At 39.2% G+C, this 24030-nt stretch overlaps 1 long non-coding RNA gene across 1 annotated transcript; it reads left to right on the forward strand.

Moving 5' to 3' along the window:
- The first annotated feature begins 323 nt into the window (after nt 1–323).
- LOC146299387 (uncharacterized) lies at nt 324–2306 on the forward strand. The gene is made up of 3 exons (XR_014734289.1): nt 324–1612; nt 1797–1865; nt 1957–2306. It is a non-coding gene; the product is annotated as an uncharacterized LOC146299387 (long non-coding RNA).
- Nucleotides 2307–24030: the final 21724 nt, after the last annotated feature.

The following is a 24030-nucleotide window of genomic DNA, read 5'->3' on the forward strand; positions in this document are numbered from 1 at the left end:
CACAGAATTTCGAAAGTAGACGTGTTTTTAAACTGCCGGTAGAGTCGTATTTCTGACCGCACAGACATATAAAGGACATGTCTGGTTTCGGGAGAGTCTTGGGTCTCGGAAAATATCCTCATTTTTTGGATTGGACGTATAGTTTTGCGTCTAGGTTAACTTGTTTGAGGTGTGGATGCTAGCTAAATGTGTCATTCTCTGCCCAGCTCGTTAGCGAGTACAGCTGCTCCATTGCCGTGGCAACCAAACAGACACGCACCATGAAAGCAGAATTGTGTGACGTTATGGAAACTGCAAAAAAGAGTTGTATTTATGACCGCACAGACACAAAGGATATCAATGGTTTCGGCAGAGTCTTGGGTCTCGGAATATATCCTTATTTTTTGGATTGGGCGTACAGTTTTGCGTCTAGGTTAACTTGTTTGAGGTGTGGATGCTAGGTAAATGTTTGTTGTATGGCTCTCCATAAAACGGTTCGACTTTTTCTTCAACTACAGTATCGACCAAATTGGCCAAACAAGGTATGTACATTGAGTTTAAAGTGTACATAATCTAGCTAGATCGTTTTCATTTTAGCAAGTTTCACAGAAATCTGCAAAAATCGAGGCTCAAGACAGTCATAGCTGACCGTCACGAACAGCCAAACCAGGGGCCTGTACTACGAATCAAGATCAACATGCTCTGGATTACTTTCAGTTACCCGGCTATGCGAAGCCTAACAATCGCAGTCACGATAAGCGGTACCACGACGGCGGTTATCAATTCTCTAACTCAACCCAGATCTTTCCAATATAGAGACGTGCGCGTTCACATAAAGGGGCGTGTTTGAACCGTATGTCCAATCGCAAACATGGACGAAACAAGAGCCGCATATTTCACGCAGGAGCAGACAATCTTACAAACTTTGTCTGCTCCTCCTGCGTGAAATATTGTAATACAATCATATCAAGAATACAGACATATAATATAGGCAAAATTCAACAAAGTCGCTGCTGCCAATCTGGCAGAAAATAGCAGACGCTGTAAATGCGTAAGCTACATGACTTATTGAAGATGTGATCATAATTACACGTGTGCATTCCACAACGTTAAACTTTTGTTGCTGTATTATTTTAGTTGCAACCATGCAGTGGCAACCCTGCAGTGGCAAACGATTGTGGGAGCAAATAAAAAATAAAACCATAATTCAAAACGGTAAGCCAATACTTGTACATATTTTAAGGCCAACAAGTACAAGGCTGAATTGCCTGAACTAGTCCCTTTTTTAGGATATCTATCAGGGTCACCCCATGATGGAAGGAGTGGAAGGGGGCATTTCTTCAGACCCTGGTGGCAGCAGGTTGGAAGCCCAGGCATATGTATGTTTCAAGTAATCTATGTGACCATGTTCATTCAACAATTATTTATGAATATTATAGGAGTGAAATGTATTACTGTTCTCTGCAGTGACTGTCGTCCCACTGTGCCATACAGAGGTAACAGTGAAACTAATAGTCATACGCCAGTATGTATGCCATATGTGGTTGCTGAATATTGATCAAATATACCATTTACTTTCTCAAGTGGAGGTCCTAGATGATCAGGAAACTGTGTCTGCCTGCTCATTTTGGGGGTACACTTTTGAGTTTTATTTACCACTTGCAACACAGATGGTGAGAGTGTGTGAACGTGTGGCTGTGATTGAAGTGTCTGTAATGACTTACTAATGGTGGTGGTTTCAACATAAGCCACAAGTCCTTAAAGTGCTCATTTCAAATATGACTCAATTGATTACATTTCTATGGTGTTAAACTCAGCAGGAAGAGGAACTTCTTCCTCCCCCTGAGCCCAGGGCCTCCACTTTAAGGCCAAGACAAAGACACAAGGTATAAGCAATGAACCACAGTAGTCAAATGGACACCTTCCACTTTCTCCAAGTGTGCCTTGCCAAGGGACAATGTTCTTCATTTGTTTCAGGTTGGAGCAGACAGTGTGAGGGCCCTGTATAAAAGAACCCTGGAGCTCGATTATAAGAGGCTTTTAATTAAAAAAACAAGGCTGGAGACAGAAAAACTGGAATATGAGAAGAGATAGTACATGACTGAATGAATGACATTAAACTTAGTTACACTGACATATTTTTCCTGTTCCTATAGGGGAGGGAGAACACATGAGGATGTATTTGTTAAACTTTTGTCTACGTTTTGATCTTTTTATACCTTTTTGTGGCTTTTTTGTTGTGCCTTTTGAATCTTTTGTGGGGGTTTTCACCACTTCTCTCTTTCAATGTCCTATTTATTATTTTTGACAAATGCTATAAAAGTGAATGAAACATCAAAATTCAATGAAAGTAGTGAAATGATCATTTATGTATCACTTGTGAAGAGCTTTGTACAGATACCCATTGTTGTTTTTGGTTTGAAAGGTTTTGTTTGAAAGAAACCCCAATTTCTGACATAGAAATGATTAGAAAATGGGTTAAAGCAACCAAGGACAAAAGGGTTAAGGGGAGACACCCCAGTGAATAGGGATAACATATCAACATGAAACCTCCCAAGTTGATAACTAATAGTAGGTAAAATAATGTTTTCATTACTAGTTTCCTGTAAATGTAGGCCTATGTTTAAATGAGCAAATGATTAAGTTGTAAAATATTATATTCTTTGCATACATTTCCAGAACGGAAATCAGAACATTGACTGAAAAACCTTTTTTCATTTTGTCAACATATTAGAGTCCAAAGTTTTTACAAAGGGCACTTTGGATATCTATTTTTTATCACTCCATTAATCAGAATATGGTGGCAACAGCCATTAAATAAAATCAAAATTGCGCGGCAGACCGTGTTCTTGCTCAGGTTCTCCGCATCACCCACACTAAAACTACCCATAGCGAAATAACGAAACGCTATATGCATTCAGTCTGTGGGACTGAGTGCACAGCTTCAATGCGTCGCATTTGCAACATACGGCTCAAGAAGCTGGCAATATACATAATTCCCTCTGCTAAGAATCTATATCTTTCAGAAAGATACTCATGAGGGAATGCGAAAGGATTTTGTCGGTCTCTAAATGTTCTGGCTCTTCTGAGCGCACCTCTCACTTCCACCAATCGCACCAAGCTGCACAGGATCTTCTATAAACGGTAACGACATTAACGTCAAGAATTAGTTAGTGGGCGGGGTTTTTATACCGGTTGATCTCTGATCTCCAACTTATCCTGCTCCCGACCAGGTTAGCCGTTCAGCATGTGTTACCATGGCGATCTACCCCGGTAACAAGTGATCCACCGTCGTAGTACAGGAAACCCTGGGTTAAACCTGAAGTTACCGCGCTAACGCCAAATCTTGATTCGTAGTAGGCTACAGGCCCCAGGGCTGGGGTAAGTGTTTGCTGCAGCTGGCGTTAATCCTACCAACAAATGCTTCGTAACTGAAGAGTATTTACTTTTTATTGGCGATATTGACAACAGAGGTTAAGGAACTTGTCCTTAATCCAAAGATGGTCTCCGTTTTCAATTTGAAGCAGTAGATGTAGCTTATGTAGGAAATCTTCCATTGCATCCTCTCTCTACCGGTTATGCCTACAGTACGGTGTTAATAAATACCACTTTGACACACTTGCAAGAAATGATCCGCTGGTTAGATTTAGCATGATCTTATTATTTACGTATAAAAAAACTCACCAGGGACAACAACAACATCGGCAACCCTGCACTATTTATTATTATGATGTCATCTTAAATTAAGTGTCTGAACAGGACTGGGTGTGCAGGCACACATGATTAGTTTCTCCTCCGTCTTGAACCTGAAACCTAGATTCTGGGTTAGAAATGTTGCCAATGACCAACGGTTGCTACGTTACAAGGAACAAATCCGATTGGCCAACGCTCTTCACTGTTCCACTGTCCTTCCACAAGTGCTTTCCAGCTCTGAAAAGAGTTCCAGCAAGTACATTTCCGCTAATTTTTCCCTTTTCTCAATTTAATTAGCATCTTTAGGTGACTTCATTTTATAAGGATTGAAAAATAATTCAAAATATGAACATAATTCATCTCCCATCTTCTTTAAACCTTCAACATTTTCTGCTAGGACTTATAACTTTTTTTTCAGCCATTTAATCAATTCTGCCTTTTTTCCAGCAAGTTCAAGTCATTCCAGTATTGTCCTTTTACCTTCAAATTCATTCAACCCAGACTTCAGCAACTGGTTTTCTGCTAAATTTTCACATTTTCCTGCAGCTCATCTTTCTGAAATTTTCCCCTTTTTGTTTTTTCTTATTCTTTTCTTCATCTTCAAGCCATCAAGCCTTCATCTTGCTCCAGGTCCTTTCAAAAATACATTTCAGGCCTTTTAAAACTCCAGCAAATAATATTCAGCTACATTTTCACATTTGTATGCGTTGTTTCTCCTCTTCCTGATTTTTTTCACTTTTTGTTCTGCATTTTTCTTTTCTGTAGTTTTATGCCTTCGTCCAGCTCCAGCCCCTATTTAAAATACCTTTCGGATGCTTTGAAGCTTCAGCTTAGAACTTTCAAAAAACAATTTTCAGCTTATTTTTTTTCAGCTATCCCCATTCAGGTTTTCAGCATTCTCACTGCTGTTTCGCAGGAACAGCCTTTTCTAGTTATTGTGAGAATGCAATGCTGTTAAGCATTCTCACTATTGCTTTTCAACTTCTCAGTTCTTCCGCCATTTTTTGGCCTTTAACTAGTCCTGCATACTTTCACAGATTCCATTTTTTGGATTGGACGTATAGTTTTGCGTCTAGGTTAACTTGTTTGAGGTGTGGATTCCACCTAAATTTTTGATTCTCTCTACCCAGCTTGTTAGCGATCACAGCTGCGCCATCACCGTGGCAACCAAACAGACACGCACCATGAAAGCAGAATTGGGTGACGTTTCGGAAACAAGGTATGTACATTTAGCGTAAATATACATAATCTAGCTAGATCGTTTTTATTTTAGCAAGTTTCACAGAAAGCTGCAAAAATCGAGGCTCAAGACAGTCATAGCTGACCATCACGAACAGCCAAACCAGGGGCTGGGGTAAGTGTTTGCTGCAGCTGGTGTTAATCCTACGAACAAACGTTTCGTAACTGGAAAGTTTTTACTTTGAATTGACGATATTGAACACAGATGTTAAGTAACTTGTTTCTACTCTAAATATCTTTATACTCTAAATAAGTTTCTCCTCCGTCTTGAACCTGAAACCTAGATTATATTTTAAAATGTTGCCAGTCTGTTGCCAATGACCAGCGGTTGCTACGTTTTTCCAGCAAGTTCAAGTCATTCCAGTGTTGTCCTTTTACCTTCAAATTCGTTCAACCCAGACTTGAGCAACTGGTTTTCTGCTCAATTTTCACATTTTCCTGCAGCTCATCTTCAAATGTTCCCCTTTTTGTTTTGCATTTTTCTTCTTCTTTTCTTCCGTTTTCTGCCTTCATCTTGCTCCAGGTCCTTTCAAAAATACATTTCACAGCAGTATCTTCCAACTGCCAGTACTTAAACATTTTTTCCCTATTTTCTGTACTTTTCTGCCTTCATCTTGCTGCAGGTCCTTTCTAACATACATTTCAGGCCTTTTGAACCTCCAGCAAATATTTTTTTGCTAAATGTTCAGATTGTTTTCACTTTGTTTAGCATTTTTCTTCTCTTTTCTGTAGTTTTATGCCTTTGTCCGGCTCCAGCCCCTATTTAAAATACCTTTCGGTCGCTTTGAAGCTTCAGCTTATAACTTTCTGAAAATGTTCACAATTTTCAGCTTTTTTAGCATGGTCAGCTATTCCAATTCAGGTTTTCAGCATTCTCACTGCTGTTTCGCAGGAACAGCCTTTTCTAGTTGTGAGAATGCTGTTAAGCATTCTCACTATTGTTTTTCTGTTTCTCTTTATTATTGTGAGAATGCTGTTAAGCATTCTCACTATTGTTTTTCTGTTTCTCTTTATTATTATTATTCCAACTTCTTAATTCTTCCGTAGGTTTTTTGGCCTTTAACTAGTCCTGCATACTTTCACCGATTCCTACAATTTTGGTATCAAAACGTTCAGCAGATGATGGCTATGACTTTTGGTATTTCTCACTTTTAAACTTTTTAGACAATTGAGGTTTTTGTGCAAATTATTCTCCCATTAAAAGTAATGGTAAGCTCCTTCTTGGTTGAGCAGCCAGCAGAGTGGCTCTTTTTCTGGTATTCAACTAAATTGTCAAACAAATTCCTCTGACGTTCATATAGTTTAACTTACAGAAACAAGTTATACCTTAAAATGTAGGAAAACTTGTCCTCTTTCAGCCAATGTAACTACTAAAGAGCTCACATTTACAGATTTTCAGCTTTGAGGCTTGAAGCGAGAGCAGCCTTTCAAATTCTCTCACTAACTTCAATGGAGAGGTGGGTAAAATTCGTCAGATAATTTCGAAAGTAGACGTATTTTTAAACTGCCGGTAGAGTCGTATTTCTGACCGCACAGACATATAAAGGACATGTCTGGTTTCGGGAGAGTCTTGGGTCTCGGAAAATATCCTCATTTTTTGGATTGGACGTATAGTTTTGCGTCTAGGTTAACTTGTTTGAGGTGTGGAATCCAGCTAAATTCGTGTTTCTCTGCCCAGCTCGTTAGCGAGCACAGCTGCTCCATTGCCGTGGCAACCAAACAAACACACACCAGGAAACCAAAAGGAACACGTTTTCAAGACTGCAGGTAGAGTCTATTTCTGACTGTACAGACATATAAAGAATATCTCTGGTTTCGGCAGAGTCTTGGGTCTCGGAAAATATCCTAATTGTTTTGGATTGGACGTACAGTTTTGCGTCTAGGTTAACTTGTTTGAGGTGTGGATTCTAGCTAAATGTGTCGTTCTCTCTGCTCAGCTCGTTAGCGAGTACAGCTGCTCCATTGCAGTGGCAACCAAACAGACACGCACCATGAAAGCAGAATTGGGTAACGTTTTGGAAACTGCAAAAAGAGTTGTATTTCTTACCGCACAGACACATAAAGGATATCAATGGTTTCGGCAGAGTCTTGGGTCTCGGAAAATATTCGTTTTTTAGGGGATTGGACGTGTAGTTTTGCGTGTAGTTTAACTTGTTTGAGGTATGGATGCTAGGCAAATTTCTGTTATTCTCGACGAACCAATAAAGTTCATCATTCATCAAACCCGATTATTAGCAATTGTCGGTTCATGCCAATAATACAATTACTCCGTTTACATGTGTAATTAGTTATGCGATTACTCAATAAACACGTCTACATGATTCTTTTTTATTAATCGTTGTATGCTTCACGGACGAAACTTGCACCATCATCCTTCTGCAACAAAGTGTCGCCATGTCTTCTTGTATCGGCCCTACTGCTGTATGTTTGAATCCTACTAAGAAAGCCGAGTAAATGCACTCAATGTTAGGCTACATCTGCTACTGCTATTACTATCTCAACTATATTTTCAGCTGTTAAAACGATAATATTCTTGTTATGACTAGCTATCCTACTTCTTCTCTGTTTAACAGTTGAGCTTCCAGCTTCTCCCTCATTGTAGGCTATTTTAGCTCTTAGCTTTGTTAGATCATGCAGTTCAGCTTCCACACTGCCTCTTTTGTATGACTCACACATTTTTGAAATTAATTTCAGCTTTCAGCTTGCTGGTATTTTCTCATTTCTGTATTTTCAGCAATAAAAAAAAATAATTATATAATAAAACAAACGTTCAGCTCCTTCAGGAGATGTGTGCTGTGTTTTGGTATTTCTCCATTTTATACTTAAAAAAATGTTAAGGTTATTGTGCAAATTATTTTCCCTTTAAAAGTAATGGTAAATCCTTTCAAATCATTAAAAAAGCTTCCTCTTTCAAACTTAACTTCTTCAGCATACTTTCAGTCCTCCTCTTTCAAACTTAACTACTTCTTCAGCATACTTTCAGATAGAGACACCATTCAACCTTTAAAATGTTCACAAGACATTCAGCTTATAACTTTCTACTAAATGTTCACTATTTTCAGCTTTTTTAGCATGGTCAGCTATCCCCATTCAGGTTTTCAGCATTCTCACTGCTGTTTCGCAGGAACAGCCTTTTCTAGTTTATTATTATTGTTTATTTTCGCGCCCCTAAGGCTCAGTCAATTTTTGGACTACATAGACAAAGTCGATGTCAAAAGGTTCGTCTTGGTCGCGATTGCGTTGGTTCTATTGGGATTTATGTACCATTGCACGGTTTAGGTTTTAAGTAAGTTTTTGTGGCAAAAATGAAGCTAACGGTGGCTAACTTGCTAGCCACAGTCACTGACGCTACTGACGTCACTAACGTCACGAAATATCGCGTAACTACCTTTAGCAGAACATTAGTTTAGCAGCTCGTTAACTTCTGGGAGATAGCTAGGCTAACTGTTGTACTGCAAGGGAGCTCCAGAAACGCCACAAGCAAATAGGACAGGGTGATAACTATTTACTAATTTTACTTTGTGATATGAAGAACAATATAAGCTGATATAAGGAAGTAGTTATATCTACTTTCGGAAACAGTAGTCTACTACTTCACTGAAGCATTAGCATCATGACATTAGCCTCTGTTGTCCGGGCAACACATACTACAGCGGTCTATGATGCATCTGTTTTCAATCGTTAAAATAAACATTCCTCACAATTACATTTTCGTTGTAGGATTTATTATGACATTAGATTACAAGTAAACGATTTGTTGGTGAAATTATCATTACCTGTGGTTTCGAACCAGTGTAGCTCACTGCAACGCTGTACTGTAGCCTAGTCTAGTACAGTAGCTAAAAAAAAAACATCTCCACAGCTGTTTACAGTACAGTAGCCTACGTAGGAAGTCAAACGGCACATGTTCGTCACTACCATTACTTAAATCAAAAGTCTTTCAATAGGTGAAACTATCTGACTAGTGACTACTAACCTGAACTTAATTGCCACTGCCTAAACTTCAGTTACGTTAAATCGAATTCAACCAACGCAATTGCTACCAAGACAGTCTAATGTAGTACTAGCTAGTAGTTGTAGCTTACAATTTACCAGGGTAGCTTCTCCACACAGCAGGGCTATATCGCATTTTGCTTTTTTACTGACAATGATTGCTACCACTGACATTTTTATGAATGAGTGATTTTCCCCCAAATAAATGTCAAGCTTATTTACGTTTTTGGGGGCATATTTTCAGTTAGCAGATGGTACTATTTGAATCACGATTCCTTCTGAGATAGCTGCTGGTAACGTCGTTGTTAAAATAAGCTTCAAAGGGGGTTCTTTATTATTGAATGAATGCAATATGAGTAGGCTAAATGCCTGAAAATATTACGAGAAGGGAAAAACTTACAATGACGTTTAAGTCATAGAGATTAGGTCAATTTTTACACCGGTCTGCCAAATGTATTCGTTTTGATTCAACTATGAGGTTGCTGATCACCATTCCCTCTTGCAGGGGAAATGAGTAGACAACTATTTTATTCGACTCTTCACTCTAGTATTTTGAGTTGTAAATGAGCAGAAAAAAATATGCTTTTAAATCTATGTAATCTTTATAAATAATAAGTAGGCTATGCATTTTAATATAAAATATACAGAAATGTAATTTAAATACGGACCCCTGCAACCAACGCAAGTAAGCAAGCACACCCTACAATTTCCCCAGAAATTGTACCCTCTCTAGTTACTATTGAACTAGTAGTGAAACATTAACCCATATAGGTTCCCTATTCTAAAGTGATGTCCTCTTCACACCTATTAGATCTATTATAGCACACAACATCTGTGCAGTTCGACCCTCAATTACACATTTGCTCGAACCACCCGACGCTAGAGTTACGGAACAGACAAACATCAGCCATGCTATAGTTAAAAGGTAAAACCTTTTTTAGACCTGACTAAATTAAATTTAAGAACTCGGATGAAAATCTGTCTGTTTTTAAGATGTTTTAAGGCCTTAAATTTAAAAATTTACCCTGTAGAAATTTAGCTGATCACCGTTTTACCTGGAGCTGACTGAGCACAGAAAGAATGGGCTTGATAATCTACAGTTGCCTGCCCTGCTGAAGCCAGTTTTGCAAATGGTTGGCACACATACATGAAATGCTGTTTATAGAGCTTATTCCCGCTATTGTAAAGCAGATTTGACATTTTTGTTATGAACGTCTTTAAGTTCATAACATGTTTAAGTTTTTACGACATGAGAAAGGCAATTATATGCAAGGGATAATGCCAGACAAGGTGTCCCATATCATCCAATAATGGACAAAGCGGAGGCGTGAACCGTCTGATGCGCAGCAGAGGCACTGTGTCATAGATTGTTGTCATGTCAATCTGGAGCAAAGACGAAGAATAATACATTAACAGATAACCACAATATTGTTACGTTTATGCAACATTGTCAGTTAACAGTTTTCTAGGTTGATTATAGAAAACACAGTTAGTGTAATGTAGTGTATTGTATTAACTGACAACCACAATATTGTTATGGTTATGCAGCATTATGTCGGTTAACAGTTTTCTAGGTTGAACACAGTTAGTGTAGTGTAAGGTCACACATTCGCAACTGGTTGTCGCATAGTATGACGTGTCCAGCTAGTTGTGAGCGTGAATGAGCCTCAGAGCTAGGGACACGGCAAGCCACTGTTCTGCGCAAGCCCGAACAAGCTGGATACCTCTAATACCTCATATCACATGTGGCTGAAATTATGCTGGTTCATGAATATACTTTCTGGGGTTCACTTTGATCCTAATTATTTACTGAGCTGAGCAGTCATTGATGCCAGTCAAGCAAGGGCACCCTGAACCCAGCTCTGAGAGGGGAAAGATGGAGTAAAGGCGAGAGAGCTTGTATTGTAGATCAAGGTAGAGGAGAGGGGCTAGTGTGGGTTGCCAGAAACAGAGCAGTAAAGGAGAGCATGAGAGATAGGGAGGAAAGAGAGAGAGATTGCTGAGCTTGGTGGGTGGGGGGTAATAGAAGTACAGAACAAGATGGTTGGTGGAAGAGAATCAATGAAAAAAAGACAGCAAAGCAAACAGAAAAATACATGATAGTGTAGAGGGGAAGAAGGGAAGTAGTGGGATAGGTGATATGATGATGGGTGCTTCTAATGGTTCAAGATTAATGGAGGCCACTGGAAGATTCATTATCTTGTATCACAGGCAAGGACAGATGAAACATGACACCTCACACACGTCACATACAAATGCACACAAGACACACCACCAACACACTCTTACACACACACACTCAACCACACACGCTCACACACAAAAGCACATGCCTTGGAAGATGCAGGGTGACTCACAAGTACACCCAAAGGCTGACAAGCTCTTGAACACACACACACACACAAATACTGACATCCCGCACATACATAAGCATGCTCAACATTGAGCTAATTAATCAAATCTCTGGTTTTAATTAGGATTTAAATCAGTTGCCATGGGAACTTTGCCCCTTTGGGATCTTAAGGGAAGGCCAGGATTGAGCAACATACCATAACTCCCACTTCTCCCCTTCATTGCATCCTTGCCTCTCAATGACTTTGCAGAAGATTGTCCAGGATGGAAAAATCTATAAGAATTACACTGTAAAAAATGGTCCCGTAAAATAACAGTAAAGAGCTGGCAGCAGAGATACCAGCAATATACCGTTATTTTTATACTGTATACGTAGGCCTATGTAAAATGATTTTATGGTAATAGTCTGTAAACCAGAAAAACGGTATATTTCAGTTTTTCTATAATTTACAGTGAAGAGCTGGGGCCGGTTGCACAAAACACCTTAAGTTTTGTCCTTAAGTAGGGTTAATTTCTCCTTAGCTAAGGGATTTACTTAAGGGGGTTGCACAGAATCCCTTAAATGATTTCCTTAGCTAAGGTGAAACGTTAAGGGATTTACTACATTGAACGTGATTTCACAGCAGTAAAATTTGACCGTTTCCACGGTGACCGCGTTGTTTAGTTGTATCTCTAGTGCATCACCTTTGTAGCTAGAGCTAGATAGCTAGCTTATAGACCTACGAAAAGAAGGCAAGAAAACCAAATTGGTCAGAGGAGGAAAATATTGTGCTTGTAAAGGACTACAAAAAAGAAAGCACATACTAAAACGTAAATTTGATCCACAAATAACTGCAAACAAAAAACAACGGTGTTATTTGGAAACGTAGGCTACAATTGAAGGACGAAGTTGCATCGAAATTGCATCAAAAATAAACCTCAAGAAGTTTGGTGAAGCGGTCAATTCAAGAAATTAAAAATAGAGCTAGCCATGATAACTTTATGTCCAAATTAGGGATGCACCGATCCAACTTTTTCGATACCGATACCGATGCCTGGGCTTTGTGTATCTGTCAATACCCGATACCGATCCGATACCGTTGTTGAATTAATAATAAACTGTATACCTCCCACCTTATACCTTCCTTCTACCATGTAGAAAATACTAAAGGCACCAGACTTTCCTAATAAGACAAACAGATGTAACAGATGTAATCTACTGCATTCTTATTTATTTGTTATTTAAAAAACAATTGTGCATTCAAAATGTGAAAATAGAATGTAATCAAACGTAGGGCCTATTAAAATAAATAAAATGTAGCAGTAGAAACAAAACAGTGTATTGGTCAAACATACAATAGTAGGCTAATCAAACAGCTACCGAACATTGTAAACTTGTACAAAATATTTGAATTTGTATTTATTTGTTGTCGCTGGTGTGTGAACCATGGAAGTTTTTAGCTTGAAGCATTGCACCGTGCGGTTTACAGCTCGTGTCCAACCACTGGACAGAAACTTAAAAGCAACATGGAGCGAGCCAAAGAGTTGGCTGTGTGGAGATATTTCACGTTTGCAACGCCAACTAGTTCGTTGGCTGTTTGCAATGTCTGCAAAGTAAATATTTTGAGGGGTGGTGGTAGTACTGCAAAGTACAATAGTACCAATTTAATCAAGCACAGTGCTAGGAGCACGCCAAATTCCTGCAGCTTAAAGGCTCTACTATAGGCTACTGTAGAATCTACAGGGTAGAACGAGTAGCGTCGCACATATGTGATCGTTCGAATGCGGGTCTCACAGCTTGCATATGCGATTTCGAAAATTCCAACTGAATATTTTCCGATATTAAAGAATTTATAATACATTACAATACAATTCTAGAACTATAATCATTAGCTGTATCACGGGCATGGCACTATCTATAATCCCAGTTATTAATATTTGTGGCAACTTAATCACCAAATGCATCACGGGCACTGTGCACTATATAGCAACGGGAACAATGCTCATAAGACTTTATAAAGGATGGATGTATTAAAATGATGTATTGTGCTTATTAAATGTATGTCTTATGAACTTAGAAGTGTGCTCAGGCTTAAAACACTGTATAATATATGCTAGGGCAGGGACAGATAGCCAGTTGGACTTCGTGAACCAGCCCAAACTCTGTTGCGGGTAGGGAAATGTAGACAGCCCCAGAGCTCTGTACTTGTTGATTTCCAACTGCTGCATTAAAGCTGATATTATCGGACCTCTGCGACGCCAGACCACTCTTTCTAGAACACAGACTTGTGTCATTGAATACCATCATTACATATTGGAATAGACACAAACAATCTACATCCTTCTATCGACAAAAACGATGCGACAAACGCTGTATGGCTTCAATATGTACTAATGAGAAGGCTAACAGGTAACACTAGCATGCTAGTAGCATTGCTTTGAGTATTATGCTTGCTGTGGGCACCGTCGGAAATATTTAGATCTCAAGCATCTAAAGGTCCGGTTAACTCATGCTGCTGTAAAATGACATAGAATATGCTGTGAAAAAAAAGGATGGATCGGCCAGTGGATCGGCTAAATTTTCCGATCCCCGATCCAGCTATTTTGTCAATATCGAGGCCGATATCCGATCTTATTATCGGATCGGTGCACCTCTCGTCCAAATAAGAGATAACCAATTTCAGGAGGGAGTACAATAAAACTGGTGATATCAACTTTACTCGTAGGTCTTGTTGCTACACAGTAGCATTTAAGTGAGAGCTAGCCTACTTCTTAAGTAACTAGTAGATCAAAATGAGATCAACAGTTACACTGCATTTACCGGCGTGAGTATAGTCAGAGCGTGTTTAAGGAGAGCCTGCCCACTCCCCATTGCCCCATTGTACCGTATTGGGTTGCAGTTCCACCAGAGTTCCACTGGGAGTGATCGCGGTCGAGTGCAAAATGAATGGGAGTCTATGGAGCTTAACGGCTAAATTTGTCTCTTTCGCCTGATTGTCGTTGAGAAATCTCAGATTTGATTGTAGTTTTTGCATGTTCAACATGGATTACAGGTCAAAAGTTGAATGAAAGAGTACTTATGTCCTTTCGATTTCTTACAGGCTAAGTCGTTGTTTCCCATAACATGCTAGCATTCTGCTAACGAATGCTGATTGGTTAGTGAAGGACTGACTACAACCAGAGATCACGCTTGATGGCATCCGAAGCGGAACAAAAATTTCAGAGCATAAGCAACATTAGCAACAACATTAGCAAGCCAAAACTCTTTCTAGCATGTGTATTGACAGGGAGAGCCTAACCTGTCAGCTGTGTTGTCGATGCCTCGACAGAAAAGTGGAAGTAACCAGAGCTTGCCGTCAAGCAGTTAGCTCTGGTCATACGATGTGTATGATGTCAATTACATTTTCAAAGGTATTTTATAACAGAATGGCGACTTACACCCAGTGGTGTGTATTTTTTTTGCCTCCCATATCAAATTCAGAATTTAAATTTCGAGACAAAAAATTATGTCCTGAGAAAAGTGGATTTTGAGGGGTATAGCTCCATAGACCTCCATTCATTCTGCACTCGATCGTTAGCGCCCTCATATGGAACTTGAGTGGAACTGCAACCAGTTCAGAACCCGGAAGTTTCCCAAGAGTGGGAGTTCCCATAGAGTTAATATAACTAGAGACAGCTACTTCTGTCTTCCAAGATGGCGTCCCCATTCATTTCTATGAAAAGTGCTCATTGGCGCAGTGAGGCAAGCGAGAGCACCGCGCCATCTTTCCAGACCGACTCGTCCGGTCTTGCGCAGAAGCTTGTTCCTAGCTCCGAAACTCATGCATGCTTGCAACTCAAGCCCCCACCCCTCGACTCTCGGCTTGAGGCAACAGCCCCGGTGGATGTAGTTGGTATTGCATTTCCGATTTTCTACCCGGCTCGTCCGGTCGTTTTTATTCTATTAACTCCAGTCAACATATCGAAAACTATCTCCCCCAATAATTTTTGTTCGATTCTCGAACCTGGCTCATACTACTAGCTTTTTCATAGAATAATTTTTCCTGATTTTTGCAAAGATTGAAACCAATCCGAAATGGGTAAACTAGCAGCCCATTTATTTGCTTACGTCAAGAAAAGTTGCCTGGAAACGTGCTCGCGGATACGAACAATGAACGAGCACAAAAGGGAGCATCAGCAAATCGCTGATTTACCTGAGCTGAATGAGAACAAAGAGAAAGGATTTGATAATCTACTGCCTGCCTTTATTGTAGTTTTACAAATGGTTGCACATACATGACGGTTGTTTGTAGAGTTAATTTAAGTTATTTTAAAGCAGATTTAACCATTTTGTAATGAACGCTATTATGCACATGGCATGACAAACGTAATTATAGCCTAATCTAATTAGTTATAATATCGTGGCATTTTACGGCTTCATTATATATTGTTGACATGTTATTCTGAGGCAAAGACAAAGATGAATAAATCATGTCTGATAACGTCAACATTGTTATGGTCGTTATATTGTTAGAACTTTAAGTCAGTTAACACCACAACGATGGCATTAACAATAAGCTAGTAATTGTAAACAACACTCATCATCATTATAATAGTAAAGGTATAGGCTTAATTTGCTTTGCAAAGCTAGAACAACAACGGAGCCAGATATTCAGGTTTAAAGTTTATTTATCCGACACAATACATAAGCAGTTAAACTATAAACACAAAGCAAAAAGAACAACGTATAGGCCCTGGACGTATAATACTACAGTACTAATAGTATTGATTTTCCTAAAGTTCACATGTAGGCTATCTGCTTCTTGATCGGACTTGTACCACATTCTTACAGTTTTCTGCAATGCCTTAGCTCCAGCTCACAAGCTCGCGACTGGTTGTCGCAAAGACTCTTCCTCTGTTTTTGCATTTAAAAGTAAATTTTCTTGCTGTGAACTTAATCAACTGTTGTGTCAAAACAAAATGATTCAGGTAGAAAAACTTATATCATACATGTCAATGAACTTCCAACATATAAAACCATGTGATTGATGCTAGCTGAACATTAGCCTGAATTGCTAAGAGATGTTGTTTTTTCTAAAATAGTGGCTATGGGGTAAAGTAAGACAAATGCTATGGGGTAAAGTGAGACACTGTCTTACTTTACCCCACCATGAAGCACAAGTTAAGTTTAGTCTTAAACATAATTTAGTGTAATATTACATGACATATGTTTTATTTTTATGTCATAAACATTGTAGAAAAGCCATCATGCCAAGGAACTACACCAGGAAGACAACCTGGGGCCAAACACCCCTCGCAGAGATGGAGAGTGCAGCCGCTGAGGTCATGCAAGGAATGAAGTCCTTAAGAAAAGCTGGAAGGGATAGAAATATTGACAAGTCAACCCTCAAAAGATTCAAAAAACAAAAAAAAGAGAAAGGGAAAGTTAAATCAGTAGCCTGGGGTGCAGTAGCTGAGGCAAAGAGAATATTCACAGATGAGATGGAGGAGGAGCTTGCCAAACACTTGAAACAACTAGCTGACCAGTTCCATGGCCTTTCTCCAGTTAAGTGTCGTGAACTGGCATTTGAATACGCAGAGAAAAATTATATCCCTGTCCCTGCCAATTGGACAGAGAAACAATGTGCAGGTAGGCTAGGGTATGCAAGAGATCACATAATTCTGTAGGTTAACTTAGGCCAACTGATATTGCCACAAAGCTAAATCTTAGAGATATAAATGTTAATTAAAACATTTTGAATTATATTATGTTGTATATGATTTTGTTCTGAGTTACTTTCAAGTGTTAAAATAAATGTGCTTAATTGACCAATCCCCATGATGCTGTTACAAGTCCAATATTACTTTTGGAATGTGCGGTTGTCAATCTAGCTGTCAGGATTTTAACGATAACAAAATCTGTTGTTATGGTAGTTTTAAAGTGGAAAATGTAAGTGGATCAGTTTACCCATAGCTGGTTCACTTTACCCCCTTGATTTCTCTGGTCTGTCTCACTTTATCCCTAAGCTGGGGTAAAGTGAGACACAAGACCACTTTTTTTTAAAAACAATCATATTTTCACTGTCCTTTGTCCTGAAGACATTCTGATAATTTATATTGCTAGGAGACTGCTAGGAGACTGCTATGTTCATTCACTGTTTCATTCACTGTATTCACTGGCACTTTGTTTGAAATAAAATGACTGAATGTTACATGGAAATGCTGCCTTGTTTATGATTAGCTTGAGTTAGGCAACACACCACACAAACATAGTCCTCCTGAAGTTGGCTATGTAGCCTATTATACAAGAACAAGTAGCATTTGGGGCAAAAGAGGTCTGCATATGAACCGCCCCAATATACGCAAAAGAACTGAGAAATATAGGTTACTAATTAACGTCGCAGTTACGGACTGGCAACGTCGGAAAATTACGTTGCGACGACGTCGCGGTTACGGACTGGCAACGTCGGAAAGTCACGTTGCTAGGAGGTTGCGGTTACGGATGACGTTGCGGCAACCTACTGGCGCCCCACAGATGCACGCTGTCTTAATCCTTGATGTCTTACTAGACAGGTGTCTAACGAGACAGCTCTCTTCGGGGTAAGGTATCTTAAAAACCGTTGTTTTCGAACAGCCTATTAAGACAGGATGTACGTCATAGCGCTGCGTGTACTTAAGCGCTCGCACTCGGTCCCGCAACGTCGCCAAAGACGTTGCGGCAACGTATGTTTGGTCAACGAGTGACGTTGCAGCAACGTAAGGGCAACGTAACTGTGTTAGCTGGGGACGTATGAATGGAAAAGGCATCTTTGTAAACCATCCTGGTCTGTTGTTATGTGTAAACCGAACATTTCACTTAGCTACTTGACTTTAAATAATCACTTTGTATTCTACCAAATACAACAAAGCTGATTAGACTAGCTAGATTTTTTTGTTGCTAACTGACTATCACTACGGCACTAGCTGGTGGCTGGACGATTTGTACAGTACCTCCCAGAAGAGGTCTGGAACGGAAGACTAACAAGGTAGCAAGCTGTAGCTAGGTCTAACACTTGGTAACACTGCAGATATTAGCAGATGGGCTGGGGTAACAGCTAGGGCTAACTCCTCTGTGAAATAGCAGGCCACTGTTTCCGAAAGTAGATCTACTAGCTTAGCTCTAATAATATCAGCGTAGTAGCTATAGAGCTATCATATGTAGCTAGCTAGCTACATTTCACAAACGTGTTTCATATCACAATGTAAAACGAAAACATTTGGCAGACCGGTGTAAAAATTGACCTCATCTCTATGACTTAAATGTCATTGCAAGTTTTTGCCTTCTCGTGATATTTTCAGGCATTTAGCCTACTCATATTGCATTCATTCATTAATAAAGAACCCCCTTTGAAGCTTATTTTAACAACGACGTACCATCAGTAGCTATCTCGGATGGAATCGCGATGAAAATAGTAGCATCTGCAAACTGAAAATATGCCCCCAAAAACGTGAATAAGCTTGACATTTAGTTAGGGGAAAATCACTCATTCATAAAAATGTCAGTGGTAGCGATCATTGTCAGTAAAAAGGCAAAATGCGATATAGCCCTGCTGTGTGGAGAAGCTGCCCCGGTAAATTGTAGGCTACTACTACTTACTAGCCTGTCTTGGTAGCTAGCGATTGCGTTGGTTTAATTCGATTTAACGTTACTTCCGTTGTACGGTCTAGGCTGAAATGAATTATTTTCATTAACAGATTGACAAAGTTTAGGTTGTGGCGATGGAGTTCAGGTTAGTAGTCACTAGTCAGATAGGTTCACCTATTGAAAGACTTTTGAAGTAAGGGGTAGTGCCGAACATGAGCCGCCGTTTGACATCCTACGAGCTGTTAACAGGCAGCTGCAGTGTGGAGATGTTTTTTTTAGCTTACGCTACAAGCGTACTTCTAGACTAGGCTACAGTACAGCGTTGCAGTGAGCTACACTGGTTTGAAACCACAGGTAATGATAATTTCACCAACAAATCGTTTAGTTGTAATCTAATGTCATAATAAATCCTACAACGAAAATGTATTTGTGAGGAATGTTTATTTTAACGATTGAAAACAGATGCATCATAAACCGCAGTAAGATGTGTTGCCCGGGCAACAGAGGCTAATGTCATGATGCTAATGCTTCAGTGAAATTGTAGACTACCGTTTCCGAAAGTAGATGTACTTCCTTAATAATATGACCTTATATTGTACATTACACATCACAATTGTGTGTCATATCACAAAGTAAAATGAGCAAATAGTTATCACCAAGGTCTCTTTGTTTGTGGCGTTTCTGCAGCTGCCTTGCTGTAAAGAAGTTAGCCTAAGCCTAGCCATCTCCCAGAAGTTAACGAGCTGCTAAACTAATGTTCTCCTAGAGATAGTCACGCGAGTTTTCGTGACGTTAGTGACGTTAGTGGCGTCAGTGACTGGGACGTTAGTGGCGTCAGTGACTGGGACGTTAGTGACGTTAGTGGCGTCAGTGACTGTGGCTAGCAAGTTAGCCACCGTTAGCTTCACTTTTCGTCACAAAAACGTAATTTCTACTAAACCGTGCAACGGAACGTAAATCCCGATACAAGCAACTCAATCGCTACCAAGACGAAACTTTTGACACCAAGGTTGCCTATGTAGTCCAAATATTGACAAAGTTTTAGGGGTGGGAAAATAAATAAATAATAATATATATGTGAGATAACAATGGTTGTGCCCTTGCCGAAGGCAAAGCACTATGGAAGCAAATCGTGACCAAAATTCAAATGAAAATGCATTTCCAGAAATGCTTTTTCATGTTAAGAATGTAGCTGCATTATTTGACTCATAAATAAAATGAGGAATCAATCATTCTATTTGCATTTTAATTTTCTTCTTTAAGACTGCTCATTCTTTCACTTAATTAAAATGAAAACGAAAAAGACATTTGAAACGTGGCTGCAAAATCGTAACCACAATTCAAATTCAAATGCATTTCCAGAAATGCTTTTTCATTTTCAAGAACATGGCTGCAAAATCGTGACCACAATTCAAATTCAAATGCATTTCCAGAAATGCATTTTCGTTTTCGTGTTCTGCCCGCAAAGAACTGCCCATAATTCGAAAATGAAAATGCATTCTGAGCGGCGCAGCAGAGTGACGTCAGTAGCCTCTCTTCTTCAGCTCCCTGCTGACCGAGCTACCCATCTTGTTCGGTAGGGGGCGGTGTGCACATACGCATTGCATTACATGACAACATTTGCCGGCAAATTGACTGAATTGCTGAGTCTTTAGAGGACGCATCACAGATTATGGCGCTCCCTCTAATTGTGCAGATACTTGTAAGGTATTTTCTTGTGTGCTTTTATTGTGACTATTGGTTCTGACGTTGGAAGAAAGTGAGTGGAGTGAAATGCTATGTGTGGGGGAGATACAGTAAAGATGTACAAAGTGTATGGAGCTAAAGCTGACAAAGGTATCTGAATTTGAATATAAAAGTTAAGAAATATTTGTGTGTCGAATTTCATAAAACTGAAATATTTTGCTGTTTAATATATAATATCTGAATTATTTGTATGCCGAATTTAATTAAACGGAATTATTTGGTTCAAAAATACACATTTCAAAAATTCAGATTCTTGACATTCAGATTCTTGACATTCAGATTCTTGACATTCAGATTCTTGAAATTCAGATTCTTGAAATTCAGATTGCTGAAATTCAGATTCAGATTGCGGAAATTCAGATTTTTTCTGAAATAGGCCAAAGGTGAAACAGCTTGCCTTCACAGGGAAAAGCAGACGATTTCAGAACGACCGAACTTTACCTCAGAACAAAAGCTCAGTTGCTCATTGGAGGAACAGTATTGAGCAAGTGCTTATGAAACTTGTAAACACTTATGTCTTCTCCTTTGCCAAAATCGGCAGTTACTGTTACCAAGTGAGTCGAGACAGACTCGGAGGGCGGCGGACACCGATGGAAGACGTGGAACAACTGGCAAAGCTAATAGCCTATATTTATGTTTCGTTGTTTTCTTTTCTGTGTTGGAGTTCTTTTAAGAGCTTGATGCCATCAACATCCAGCCTGATATAAAATCATGAACTTCAATTGTGTCTCTTAATTATAATACCCACACAGAAAATCCAGGTTGAATCAAGTACTGTATTGCTAATAGCCAATTTTGGATGGTCAACCATATTTTTCATTGTCTCCTTATTCCTATCAAAGTCAATGTTCAGCCTATAGGCTATGTTCATTTGCTAAGTGACATTTCATATCGGTTATGGTTAGTGAAATATTTGCTTTCTGAGAGATCGGACATAGCCTATTTAACAGCATATAAGGAGTTATCTATCAGAATATATCTGTAGTGCGGCCGGGTGTGATTTGATTCATCGTCCACACATCATCTGAAAGTCAGTTTCGATCAAATACCAACTATCTCCATACTACATCTTGCCGACGTATCTTATACACATAGGGCCGACGTCGGCAGAAAGTATGTGTGCTATCCCAGATGATCTGGGTCTTCCTCAAGCAACTAGCAACTCAGTTTGTTCTACTCGGTCACGGGCATCAGACTCAGATATATTATTAGTTTCTACCAGCTCAGCTAATTCTATCAGTGTATGCACAATTTGAGGGAGCGCCATGATCTGTGATGCGTCCTCTAAAGACCCGGCAATTCAGTCAATTTCTAGGCAAATTTGGTCATGTAATGCAATGCGTATGTGCACACTGCCCCCTACCGAACAAGATGGGTAGCTCGGTCAGCAGGGAGCTGAGGAAGAGAGGCTACTGACGTCACTCTGCTGCGCCGCTCAGAATGCATTTTCGTTTTCGAATTATGGGCAGTTCTTTGCGGGCAGAACACGAAAACGAAAATGCATTTCTCGAAATGCATTTGAATTTGAATTGTGGTCACGATTTTGCAGCCATGTTCTTGAAAATGAAAAATAATTTCTGGAAATGCATTTGAATTTGAATTGTGGTCACGATTTTGCAGCCACGTTCTTAAAATGAAAACGCATTTCTGGAAATGCGTTTTCATTTTCGAATTTTACATTTCAAATCGAATTTTGGTATCTATTTGCTGGGGCATATTTTGAAAATTAAATTTCAAATGTCTTTTTCGTTTTCATTTTAATTAAGTGAAAGAATGAGCAGTCTTAAAGAAGAAAATCAAAATGCAAATAGAATGATTGATTACTCATTTTATTTATGAGTCAAATAATGCAGCCACATTCTTAAAATGAAAAAGCATTTCTGGAAATGCATTTTCATTTGAATTTTGGTCACGATTTGCTTCCATAAAGCACACCCAATAATAATAAATATATATGTGAGATAACAATGGTTTGTGCTCGCCGAAGGCAAGCACACCCCAATTACTGAGGGCTAAGTATTACATTTTTATAGGATATTGAAACTCTTCTTGAGTTGATCTCTTTCCAGACTCTCAGTCAATGCACAACTTACAATAGTCATGTGTACAACTGGGCTAAAGCAGCGCTCATATTCAACTACTTGGGAGAAAAGTCTTTGTGTTTTTAGACATGCCACACTGCATGCTGGGTACCCAAGGGTGCTGACGCTGATTATCTTGCTGTGCTCTGACCGCGTGATATGAGTATTAGTTTTTTGTCAGCTTTGGGACAAAGGTTAAGAAACGGTTGACATTTCAAGGTTAAATTGCATGAAATTGCGCATGGTATTTCAGAATGATATCTGCCTGTTTAACTAAACAAGTAATCAAAATTATGACAGGCCAAAAGACTATGCCTGGATTTGAACGTGTGACCTTGCGCTTTGCAGGACAATGTTTCAACCCATTGAGCTACCCTGTAGGCTGAGAACTTATGGTCAGTTTCTGTAAAAAAAAAAAAAAAAACGTATCTCCTGTAGCATGGCTTGTTAGATTCGGCCAAAGTTTAAACAGCTGTAATTCAATGATCTTTTGACATATCAAGGTGAAATTGCGCATGGTACTTCAGAACGATGTCATCCTGTTTAACTAAACATATATTCAAATTTAAGACAGACTCAGTGTGGCTGGATTCAAACCTACGACCTTGTACTTTTCAGGTTACCATTCCAGCTCGTTGAGCTAATCTCAGTGTTGAGTATTGGCATGTTCAGTTACTGTACAAAAAAAAGCTGTTTCTCCAATGGTGAGCATTGTCAGATTTGGTCCAAGTTCAAACAGCTGTAATTCAGTCCTATTTTGACATACCAAGGTGAAATTGTGTACAGTACCTCAGAGTGATGTCACCTTAAAGTCTATTAGGTTTGAAAAACCATAATTGAAAATGACATTTGATTCAGTGACACAAACATATTGAGTTAATGTGGACATTTACATAAATACACCCCTTTCAGCCATTTTGTACTTGATTCAATTGCCTTAAGTAACATTTTTCAAGACGTCAATGATACATATATGTATCCAAGTCAATTAGACCTTTGGTTCAAGAGAAGAGGAATTTTGAACGTTTTCCCAAATTATCACTGTACAGGAAAATCCATCATGGCGGACTTTATGGGTCCTTGAGGCTTTTTTGTTCCTCATGAAAAATGAGGCATGCACACCAAGTTTCAGAAGAATTGGAGGAATGGGGTGGAAATGCAACCACTCTGAAAAGTGGACATTTGTACATCGCCTGTGGCGCCGTAGTTGTGGCATGTTGTATCAATATGTCAAATTTCAAAACTTTTTACCAATATGTTCATGAGATAAATTATAAGAATAATAATAATACCAACAATTACAATAGGGCCCTCCTGACGGAGGAACCCTAATAAGAATACCAACAATTACAATAGGGTCCTCCT

The sequence above is a fragment of the Hypomesus nipponensis genome, chromosome 3 (assembly GCF_054491055.1).
Source record: "Hypomesus nipponensis isolate SF chromosome 3, ASM5449105v1, whole genome shotgun sequence".
In the NCBI taxonomy this organism is placed as follows: Eukaryota; Metazoa; Chordata; class Actinopteri; order Osmeriformes; family Osmeridae; genus Hypomesus; species Hypomesus nipponensis.